Consider the following 10,575-nt stretch of genomic DNA (forward strand, 5'->3'; position numbering starts at 1 on the left):
TATAAGAGAGGGGTCCCCCAGTCACGTCTTCAGAAAAGAAGTCAACCACTACAGTCAACGAGAAATCAACCGCTACAGCCAAAGAAAAATCAACTGCTACAGCCAACGAGAAGTCAACCGCTTCAGACCACGAAAGAAGATTTCCTTACCATTGGGTACAATGTTTGCGTGTAACGATATGATGTGAATATGCGATGTGAATGTTACTACATGCATGGTTGATTGATTGATTAATTGATTGATTTTACAGACACACAGTCAAGCTTGTAATTTCTCTTTTAGAGATGAATAAAGATTATTGTATTGTATTGTATTGTATTGTATTGGTAGGTATTACAATTGTAAGACCAGTCTTTTTTCTTGCGATCTCAATTAAATGAACTAAAATGAATCGACATAGATTTACGTGAGTTCCGTTTTGATAATAATAATAATAATAATAATAATAATAATAATAATAATAATGATAATGATATTTATATGGCGCAAATCCTACAAAAAAATCAAAGCGCCTTACAATTAATTATGAATATAACAATTTTAATTACAGCAACAATACACACTTAAAGCAAACAAACCAAAACAAATTGGTTTTAAGTTCTTAACTTGAGACGAACAGTTGAAGTGGGATGATGTATGCATTGAAGCAAAATACAATTTCAATATATTTACTGTCACATGAACTAGATGTTATTACCTGCTATTACGACTTGGTCGTGTGACAGACGTTTTCTCCCACACGAGAGTACGTTGATTGTCTAACGAAGCCGTCAGGCTGAGTTAGACATCAGCTAATCGAGTGTGGAAGAAAACTCTGTCACAAGACCAAGTCGGAATAGCATTTATGTCTCACAGTTTCAACAGAGGAGAGAACAAACACGTTTTGCGTACTCAAGCTTGACAAACCTAAACACAAGAGCAGCCATTGTGGAGAGATCTACTTTTTGACGAAAGGGACCGAACAACTATGAATGACGTCTCGGGTTTTGTGAATGACGTCACAGTCACCGTCACAGTCTGTATCTTTTGAAGCATCGCATTCTTCATGACGTCTTTCTGTGTCTGCATCCGCGAAATGTTTTGTTCATTTCGGGATCTTTGTCATCTATGTTCACAACTCTGTCCTTCTAGATTCAGACTAACAGGCCTCCTGAGCGAGCCACTTTCCAAGGGCAGCAAAATTCGCGTTTGGAAGCAGCACTGTCGTCTGGGATGCCGTTTTCAATATTCTCAGCGTTAAAGAATTTGTAAAAAGAAGAAACGATAACAGCAGGAGAAATGAAAGTCGTGTGTTTATTTTTGCGCTTTTGGAGGGACGATTTCGAGTTTGAATCCGAAATTTGAACATACAATCTTGCACACGTTTGCCTTGATAGTGGCAAAGACAGAAAAGCGTGTGACATTCATAGGTTTACGTGAGTTCTTTGTTCTATTTTTTGGATAAAACACTGAACACATAACTTCTATAGAGCAAGAAGTTGTTAGATTGGATATTCATCCATATGTGACCCTCCACCACGAAATGAGTCGCATTTCACCTCGCGCGGTTCTGCGCCAGACTTAATATAAGTCCAGGGAGTGTCTGGTAACAGTGTGAGGGTCAACTTAGTCACAGGCTTATAACTCAACCAGTTTTCGCTCTTTTCTAAAACGGTGTTCACCACTGGATAGAGCATAAACAACTCTTTAGGAAAATGTAAAAATATGAAAATCATGCAAAGGTGACATGCGACTTATTTCGTGGTGGAGGGTCACATATGATGCAGAATTGATGTTCAACATGGTTATTTAGTTATATGCAGATGATACAAACATGTTTGCTGAATCCCCAAAAGCACTACGTATTTATAACACTCGCTTAATGTTTTGTCCGATATTGTGATCAGTGTAAACGCCCACAAAACTAAATAGTTGTTTTTTCAATAGGTAAAATGCGAACATTGCCATAATTTAAATATACAGATTAAACAATTGAGGTCGTGTTTGGTTTTCAATATTGAGGTTTATTGCTTAATTATACTAAAATAAGTTTAATAAAGCACATACATTGTTACATTATATGAACTCTCGGACAATGTTTAGCCTGTAAAAGATCTGTAGAGAATCGTTGCTGCCAATATATTATATTTAAGTTGAATTACATGATAGAATAGTTTCACCATTTGTGTTGTACGGTTAAGAAATATAGACCAACATTTAGTTAATTTAAAAACAAAATTGTAGCTTAGTTTACATAAGATAATTTTGAAATTGAGAAAATCAAAGCAAACGAGTGTAGTTTTGGGCAAATTGGGCAAATTATACTTTTCGATATCCAAGTTAAAGGCATATAGAAAGCTGATGAATATACACGCTAATTGCTTTACCCAGAGCTGGAGACAGACTAAATTAAGTTCCCTGCAAAATATTGTGGTCTAGGAGCCCTTAAATGTTGAGATATTTGAATTTTTATTTTGATCTAGATGGTCCTATTTATAGATTTGGCAACACATGTAACGTTGATGCAAGGGAGCTAACACCGCGGCTTTGTTGACATCCTCACTTTTTCAGAGGCTAGAACAAGCTGTAATGCATGTATTATGGTCCGCGCATGGTGACATATCGTCATTATAATAATGGTCTTATGGTGCGTTTGACATCGATTGTGGGCAAACTACACTTTGTAAACACGGGAGTGCGTTAGTATGCCTTTAAAGATAGAATGTTAAGGTGTTTTTTTTAAGTTGGTGGATTGTTTAAATAGTAAACTGTTTGCACATGTATTGAACCGTTTTTTGTATTGCCTGTATGTAAATAACATACATAAAGTATCCTATTTAAAACGTGTTAAATCAACTGTACTGCGCTAGCTCTAAGTTGTTTGTGGCATGACCAGTTAAATTAACAATGTTTCGAAAAATGGTTTAGATTGAAAAAGTTAAAATGCCTAAAAGATCAATATTAACAGCTGTTGTGTTTTCAGCGTAGCAATAGGGTCCGATGTTTAGACGAGACAAGTATAATGCCGACGAGTCGAAGACGAGTCGCATTATACTTGTTCGAGTCTAAATATTGGACCCTATTGCTACGCTGAAAATACAATAGCGATTATATATCTGTTCTGACCTTGATTTGTTGTTCCAAACTTACAAAATGACAGTTTTTGCGTCGATGCGTTGATCTCAGGTTTTGATAGCAGACGCCGTTTCTTATGCGCATTAGTTTTGCGCAGACGCCACACTGACTTTGGAAAAAAACTCGATTTGACAACACAGCTGTCAAACAGCTTTTTACATTTAGTCAAGTTTTGACAAGTGTGTGTGTGTCTGTGCGTGTGTGTGTGTAGAGCGATTCAGGCTAAACTACTGGACCGATCTTTATGAAATTTGACATGAGAGTTCCTGGGAATGATATTCCCAGACGTTTTTTTTATTTTTTTGATAAATGTCTTTGATGCCGTCATATCCGGCTGTTTGTGAAAGTATATATAAATATGTTATATTTGGATTAAAAACAAGCTCTGAAAATTAAAAATATAAAAATTATTATCAAAATTAAATTTTAGAAATCAATTTAAAAACACTTTCATCTTATTCCTTGTCGGTTCCTGATTCCAAAAACATATAGATATGATATGTTTGGATTAAAAACACGCTCAGAAAGTTAAAACGAAGAGAGGTACAGAAAAGCGTGCTATCCTTCTCAGCGCAACTACTAAACCGCTCTTCTTGTCAATTTCACTGCCTTTGCCACGAGCGATGGACTGCCGATGCTACGAGTATACGGTCTTGCTGAAAATTGCAGTGCGTGTAGTTTCATTCTGTGAGTTTGACAGCTACTTGACTAAATGTTGTATTTTCGCCTTACGCGACTTGTTATTAGTTCATTCGTATACAACAGAAAGAAGTTTGAGTTTTTTTAAATTTTGAACAAGACTACTTATGAAGAAGACCAAAACACAACATCAACGGAAAACTAGAAACAACAAAGACGGCAAGTTAACACGGTTCCTAACAGGCCGGCGGTTCGTCTGGATGAACGTCCCCGCCAAACCCCTCGACAAACAGGTGCGGATCGGTGTGGCCAGTGCCCGTCTGTACCACAAATAGCAACCCAAGGTGAGGAGAACCATGGCCTGCACACGCTGCCTCCAGGAGGGGCACTGGGCGTCTGATTGCGGTAACGACATCGCATGCAGAGAATGTGGTCAGTCTGGCCACAGGAGAGGCGACCCCGATTGTGATGCCATCCCCGGTGGGAATCCCCCTCTCACGTCAGATGATGTGGGCGTGACGACCGATCGCGGCACAGAGGAAACTGCCAGCGACGAAGACGAACGGGAGCAGTCCCAGTCCCAGGAAGAGAAAGAGAGTGCTTCACTGGCTGATAGCATTCATGATTCATCACAGAAAAAACAGTGCAACAATCCCAAACAAAACACGCACAAAAACAAGGATTCCTTTCCCGCGGCAGACAAGTCAACACAAACAAACCAGACAAAAACCAAACAAGGCTCATTTTAGAGCCACGCTCGCGGTCGCTGAGTGTGAAAAGGCTAAGGTCACAAACAGGGGATTCCCCTGACAGTGACAATGCGACAGAAAAGCTCCCCAAGTTGACACTGGCTGACACGGGTGTCCGTGATGCACGTGACTGCGCCACACCTGGCATGGGGTAGGTTTAACTGTGGTTTATTGATGACAACACGGTGACGGACTTATACTGTCTCTAGGACGATGATCATGCCTGACGATTTAAGTGTGTTCTCACTTAACGTGAGAGGGATTCGATCCCCAAACAAACGGAAACAACTGTTCCAGTTTTTAAGAAGACAAAAGTTTGATGTAGTATGTTTACAAGAAACGTATATCACGAAACAGGTAGCTGATGTGTGGAAAAAGGAATGGGGAGGGGTTATGATTTATACCGAACGAACATCACACAGTGGTGGTCAAATGATTTTGTTAAAAAAAGGATGTAATTTTGATTATAAAGTAATGGAGACCCATTGTGATAGAATCCAAGGGGTAAATATAATTTGTGAAGGAAAGGATTTGTGGATTTTGAATGCTTATGCGCCAAACGATGTAAACTCCAAATGTGTTTTTTATCAGAAGGTTGTGTCAATTATTAAAGATTCCCGTTTAAGTAACGTCATTTTGTGTGGTGATTTTAATTGTGTTCTTGACAATGAGTTAGACATAGTGAGCGGAGAAAGGCACGCTGAAAGAGCAGTGTCACAACTGAATAAAATGTTTATCGCATGTGATTTGTTTGATGTATGGAGATTATTTAACCCTGGTATTAAAGAATTCTCTTGGTCAAAGAAGAATCCGTTTATTGCTAGAAGAATTGACTATGTATTTACATGTGCAACACTTTTTGATAGAACTACGGAATGTTGTTTATTGTCTGTTCCCTTTTCCGACCACAGAGGTTGTTCTGTGCAACTCAAATTATCTGAGATTGACAGAGGCCCGAGTTACTGGAAATTCAATAATTCTCTCCTCCAGGATAAAGATTTCATTGATGGTATGAATAGAATGATTGACAATCACGCATATGATTTTATAAACGATACTGATTATCAAACTGTATGGGAGCTGTTAAAATGTGAAATAAGAGATTATGCAATGCAGTACGCTCAGAAGAAAAGCGTTGAAAGAAGAAACGGTATTGTTTTGTTGTATGCTGAATTAAATGATTTGGATGCAAGGTTAGCGAATGACCCAGATAACTGTGGAATGCAATGCGAGCGTTAGAACCTAAAGTTAAAAATAGAATTAGTTGAGCAGTGTAAAGCTCGCGCAGCCCAAGTACGCGCCCGTGCGAAGTGGGTAGAACAGGGAGAAAAGAACACAAAGTATTTTCTCAACCTTGAAAAAGCCAGAGCAAATGCGAAGATAATGGACAGTATACAGTGTGAATCTGGGGAAGTGATAACTGACCAGCGTGAAATCTTGAACGCGCAAAAGAATTACTATGCTGATTTGTACAGAAAAAAAGTAAACGTTGAAAACATGGACGAGAAGGTGGATCAGTTTTTATCTGATGTGACAACATTACAGATTTCAGATTTTCAGAGAAATGAGTGTGAAGGGCTAATAACTGAAAACGAAGCTCTCGCTGCACTTAAACAAATGAAATCTGGGTCGGCCCCTGGGGTTGATGGTATTACTGTAGAATTTTTGAAAGTGTTTTGGACCCGCATCAGAACATTGTTAATTGCGTCTTTTAATGCAAGTTTTGACGATGGAAAATTGTCTTCCACGCAGCGCAAAGCTGTCATTACACTTATACACAAGGGAAAGGAGTTGCCTAAAAATGAATTAAAGAACTGGAGACCCATCTCCCTTACAAACAGCGATTATAAACTGATAGCCAAGTGTTTGGCAAAAAGGTTAGGAAGCGTTATTGGTGATATTGTTCAGAAAGATCAAGTCGGTTATATTAAAGGCAGAAAAGTATCTACAATATTAAGGTTAATTGATGATGTAATCGAACAATCACACGAGTTAAATCAACCTGGTCTGTTGGTCGCAATTGACTGTGTTCAAGCGTACGATAGTATTTCAAAAGAGTTTATTATTAAAGCCTTCCAAAAATTCGGGTTTGGGCCAGAATTTGTTCAATGGGTGACTGTGTTAATGAACGACACGGTTAGCTCAGTGCAGTATTGTGGATGGTTGTCTGATTTTTTTGATGTGAAAGCCGGGATTCGTCAAGGGTGCCCGTTTTCATGTTTGGCCTTTGTACTGGCCATTGAATTGTTGGCATCAAAAATAAGACAGTGTAGACGTATTAAAGGAATTTCGTTATGGAATAATGTTGATATTGCAACCTTTATTAAAATTGCTCTGTATGCAGACGATATCACCCTTTTTTTAAAGGATGAGATTGATATGTATTGTGCACTTGATATAATGAATGACTTTTCGAGCTTTTCAGGCTTAAGGATACATAAGAGAAAGTCTGAGGCGATGTGGTTGGGTAGTAGGAAGCATTGTGATGAAACATTTTATAATTTTGGCTGGAAGAAGAAGTTGAAGATTTTGGGTGTATATTTTTCTATAATGACGTTTGTCTTGGTGACTTTGGCATCATAAGCAGTGGAAATACAGGTCCCTGCCAGACTTGCTTGACATGACCTCATTTACATGATATACACACGTGTGGTTTGAACGATTATTATCTCACGAGTGTCTCTCTCACGTATGTGGGATAAAATACAATACAATGTCGATATATTAACTGTCGCATGAGTGTTTTGACATACATTTACGTGAGCTCATTTTTCTGTTGTTTTGAGGCCTTTATCCCGTGACAAAAAGTTGAAGTGGGACGATGTATGCACGCTGTCTCTGTGTCTTTATTTTCCTGATTTCGATCGCAGGTAAGGACAATTAGCTAGACTTGCTTCGCTCTCTCTTTCTGACTCTCAATTTCAATAGCAACAAGGTAACTTGAGAAGATAGAACGAGAGGAGACAGTGAGAGAGAGAGAAAGAGAGAGAGAGAGAGAGAGAGAGAGAGAGAGAGAGAGAGAGAGAGAAAGAGAGAGAGAGAGAGAGAGAGAGAGAGAGAGGAGAGAGAGGGTAAATGTAAATAACAATTTTGTAAAAAAAAAATTGTCCAGGATCTGTTTACTGTCCATTGAGTGTGAAGCTGAGAGAAAGAGTGAGACTGAAGGAAAACAGTAATAACTTAATAAGAATTAAAATGATAATAAAAAAAAAATAAATAAAAATTAAAAAAAAAACTTCCGATAAAAAAAACCGCACGCACATGTGTGATTAACAATGTCTGATCTCCTAAAAGAGAAAGAGAAAAAAAAAAAAAAAAAAAGAGAAGAAAAAAGAAGGAAAAAAACCCAAAAAAAACAAAAAACAAAAACAAAAACAAACAAGGTAACTTGCGATTGTACGATGATTGTTTTTATTGTTGTCTCGTCTTTGTGTTATGACAAATTTGATGTGGTGCCAACAGACACATTTCAATATTTATGTACACAGAAAATGGACATTAAAGTATTTTTTATCTTAAAGGCACAGTAAGCCTCCCATAAACCATCACAGATACTGTCAGGCATTTACACACAGTACAAACACACCTTCATTTAAACACTCACCGAACGGGAACATCCAAGGTGCCCTACGTAAAGAGCGAGCATTTGTTAAACAATTAATTTCTCGGATTGTCTCTCAGACAATTGGACCGTGGTGCGTTTTGGCGCTAGACCTAACTTTTAAAATCTAAATAATAAATTGACAGCTTGTTACACAAACATTCTTAAATCATAAAAGAATTCTTTTTTTCATCAAGACAAGATCAGTACAATTCGAAGTTTTGAAAGTTTGAAAAAAGAAAAGCCCGGAAGCAGGGTCACGCAAGGTCGTGGTTCTCGTAGCAGACGACGGTTTATGCCTATCGCCAGTTCCTCTGAGCAGTCAAAAGCCATCGCTAGAGTTCTTGTGAACCACAGCCGTTTGTTTGGTGCATAGTGAGACATGAAGCCTGTGCTGCGACTTCTGGCTTGTGTGTGGCGCACGTTATATGTCAAAGCAGCACCGCTCTTCGTGGTCGGCTGGGCGTTAAGCAAACAAACAAACAAACAAACAAACTATAACTCTCCATTGCCACCGCAAAGGGTGAGTGAGAAACGTGACCAATTGACCTCATGTAATCTCGGATGCATTACCGATATTCATATCAAGAAGTTGGCCTAAACCTCAATTAAAAACGTCTTGAAAACACCTGCAAGGTTTTATCTCCTCTTTGGTTCCAGGGAGGGATCTGATTTTGTCCGACGACCGTGTGTACCGTACTTCCAAGCGACATACACCATTGGAAAAGCTGAATCGACGCACCACAGATATGCGTAAGTCAAAGTTCAAACACGCAGACAAACACACATGCACACAAAACAAACAGACAGAAGGTTTGCAATTGTGACAGGGGAGGCTACCGCTCCTTTCACAACGGACTCTGCACCCGAGTTGTTGGCCTTTAAAGTCAACACCTGTGGTTTGTAGAGTTCTGTTTGTGATGGGGTCTGGTAGTTTCCGATTGTCTGTATGTTCATGGAAACCTTCGGGTTTGCATAACAGTTTTTATAGGGCTAAGAAATTAGCCCTAACATTTTCAATCCTGTTTGATTGCACTTCGCTTCCCGAGGTGATCGTAGTGTTTCGGCACACGGTTACACAATGAAGGAGGATGATACTTCGATCGACCGTCGCTTTGATACACGTGAAGTTTAATTCAAAGCCTGTCTGTAGTAAACTAGGTCGATACATTATTGAGAGAAAAAAACCACGAATGTAACGTATTCAATGGTGCAATTTTCAATGTGACGTATTCAATAGTGCGATGTGTCGTATTCAGTGGTGCAATGCGACGTATTAAATGGTACAAAAATACGTATTCTATGGTGAAATGGGACGTATTAAATGGAGCAGTGTTACGTATTCTATGGTGCAATATGACGTATTAAATGGTGCAGTGTTCCGTATTCTAAGGTGAAATGGGACGTATTAAATGGTGCAGTGTTACGTATTCTATGGTGAAACGGGACGTATTAAATGGGGCAGCGTTACGTATTATATGGTGTAATGGGACGTATTCAATGGTGTAACTTAATGTATTCAATGGTGCAATATGACGTATTCAATGGTGCAATGTGACGTACCGTGTGTGCACAGACCTGCTGCCAATATACCGACGGACCAGGCAGAGAACGATGGAACGTTCTCGGGAAATTGAAAGTGGAAACGAGTGGTGGTGAGTATTTCTGGCTCACAGGGGTCTGTGTAGTGTAAGGTCTCATCTCAGAACACATGAATCCGATTTTCATTAGAATACTTTACACATACGTTCACAGTGAAATTTGAACCAAAAACAGCTCAAAAACCAATTACGGAATCCAAATACTTATAAAGCAGGTGGTGTAGTTGTTGTCGTTCTTATTTCAAAAACCAATCCCCCCCCCAAAAAAAAAAAAAAAAAAAAAAAAATCCAAAAAAACCCCGTGTGTCTACTTACAACTGTCGCTTGGCTGTTTTTAACTCAAAGGAAGGGAACTCTTTCAGGAATACGTTAGCCTTCCAAAACCTACCAACCAACCCGTTACAGTCAAACTGATGAGATCATGGTCTGCGTGTTAAGTCATTCGTTGCGAGGTTGCCTGCCATGCAGTCAAGACTCAAGACTTAAGATTTTACTGTCCCAATAAAAACAAGCCTAATTAGCACGCTGTGTCAGCCAATACAGACATAACTAACGTATAAGTTACAGCTCCGTCCATTCATGGCGTCCCCTGGTATTTTGTCGAGACTGGGTCAATGAATATGATGACGTCACTCGAGGCTCTGCCGAGAGTGACGTCATTATATTCATTCACCCCGTGGAGACAAACTACAACGCGATACCATGGATGAATCGGAGCTGTAACGTATATATGGCATGACCAAAGTAAGGAGAATTTGTCATGGGATGTGCAAACAAAGCATGGGAAATTCACAATGGGCAGAATAATCAACGCAAGCCTAGATGTTGTAGAACTATATTTTGTGTCAGTCTTGGCAAGGCCAGTTTTGCC

The 10,575-nt window shown here is 39.1% G+C and overlaps 1 long non-coding RNA gene across 1 annotated transcript in view; it reads left to right on the forward strand.

The window, feature by feature from the left end:
* The window catches only part of LOC138949821 (uncharacterized), a 12,499-nt gene continuing 1,924 nt past the window's right edge, over window positions 1-10,575 (forward strand). Inside the window, exons 1-4 of the long non-coding RNA XR_011450464.1 lie at window positions 1-155; window positions 7,289-7,372; window positions 8,764-8,856; window positions 9,680-9,758. This is a non-coding gene — a long non-coding RNA (uncharacterized lncRNA). The remainder of the gene's footprint in view (window positions 156-7,288; window positions 7,373-8,763; window positions 8,857-9,679; window positions 9,759-10,575) is intronic.

This window comes from Littorina saxatilis, linkage group LG16 (genome assembly GCF_037325665.1).
Source record: "Littorina saxatilis isolate snail1 linkage group LG16, US_GU_Lsax_2.0, whole genome shotgun sequence".
Taxonomy (NCBI): domain Eukaryota; kingdom Metazoa; phylum Mollusca; class Gastropoda; order Littorinimorpha; family Littorinidae; genus Littorina; species Littorina saxatilis.